This window comes from Chrysochloris asiatica, unplaced genomic scaffold, assembly GCF_000296735.1.
Source record: "Chrysochloris asiatica unplaced genomic scaffold, ChrAsi1.0 scaffold00080, whole genome shotgun sequence".
Classification (NCBI taxonomy): Eukaryota; Metazoa; Chordata; class Mammalia; order Afrosoricida; family Chrysochloridae; genus Chrysochloris; species Chrysochloris asiatica.
The window spans coordinates 1,154,106-1,155,764 of record NW_006408598.1 but is presented as its reverse complement, the minus strand read 5'-3'; positions in this window follow the sequence as shown (position 1 = coordinate 1,155,764).

The window sequence follows — 1,659 nt, the reverse complement described above, 5'->3', positions numbered from 1 at the left end:
TAAGGAGATGATGAAGAGCCCACAATGGAGCAACAGAGCAGTAGTCAGTGGGGTAAGCATGAAACCGGTGGAGTCTGGGAAACTGAAATCCATGTAAGAAGTGTCCCCAGGAAGAGGAAATGATCAAGTAACATATAGACCTAGAACAGCCCATTAAATTTAGCAATGGGGGTGGGGCTAGAATAGCCCATTAAATTTACCAATTGAGATCATTGGTAATTTGACTGAAGCTTCTTGGAGTGCTGGTAGCAAAATGATTTGAGTCCGTTTAAAAGAGCTTGGGAGGAAAACAGTTCCTTCGAAGAGTTTTGTTCTTCCAAACTAAAGAGAAGCAAACAATGAAGCTATAGCAAGAGATGTGAGATCAAGACAGTGTTTGTTCCTCAGTGGAAGAAGTAACAGCACAAATGTGTGCGCTGATTGAAATGATCAAGGGAGAAGATGAAAGTGATGTCAGAACATGGGAAAGAATTGCTAAAGATATGTTCTTGAATATGCCAAAGGAGATGGCATAGGGAAGCATTTTCCTCTCTTGAAGGGCTTGTTAAAACTCAACACGATTTCTGATTTAGTGGGTCTGGAATGGAACCTGAGAATTTACATTTCTATTAAGTTCCCAGGTAATGCTGTTGCTGCTAGTTTGGGAAATCAAACTTTGAGAACAAACTGCTGGTATATATAGGTAATGAGTTGTTGGATTTAGATGGGAGTATATCAGTTAATCTCTAGCAATAGATTAATTCATTCAAGGGCAAGAGGGTTTATTTTGGAAAGTTGGAATCAAGAAAAAATAGCTAACATAGCCAGTCTCTGTCCTAGGATATATGATTCACTAAGAACCTGGCAACACGTCCTATGAGAAGTCACTCATGATAAGTCTAAGTTTGCAGGCACATTACCTTCACTTCCATACCAATTGGGCAATTTTTCTGATGTCCAGCCAAGTAGAAACACTTTGTTTGCATAATCACTCCCTTAACATGACTGGAACGCCTCGGAGGCCTCTCCTGGCTGAAGCCTCTCCTGGCTGAGCCACAGCAGCATTCTTGGTACTCCCAGGTGCATTACACCCCCGGACTGCTCTTTCCAATGCATGTTCCAGAACATCGCAAAAGAGCCTAACGAAATGTGATTGCGTTGTTCTGCCAGCCAGCATTTGGAGTTATGATTAGTTGAGGGCCAAGCCAAAAACCTCAAGAAGTCTGAGCTTTGTATTTTCTTGTTCTTTTTGCAATGTTCATCTCTTGCCAAAAGCAACCAATAGCAATAAATCTTCCCCAAAAGCTTTTCTTTTTTCTCCTCCAGGAAATGGGTATAGCAATATGTATTCAGCATTAAAAATAACAACAATAATAACACCTCTCTATGTAATTGTTTGCAGTTTACAAGGTCTTTTTACATTCAATTTATTATGCCTTTTAAACGTGAGGAAATTGAAACTCATTCTGAGTAAGCTACTTGATTGTGATCTTACCAGGTTGCTAAGGTCCAAAACCTAGGGTTCTAGGTTTGAAATTCCAGATTCTTTTCAAATTCATTTTCTTTTGTTGGCCTTTGTCATATGTTGGCCAGACAGCTCTCCCAGCTCCTTGATCTTGGTATATTACAGAGATAATGAAGGTGAGTGCCATGTACTAACCAATCACCCCTCTTTTTTTT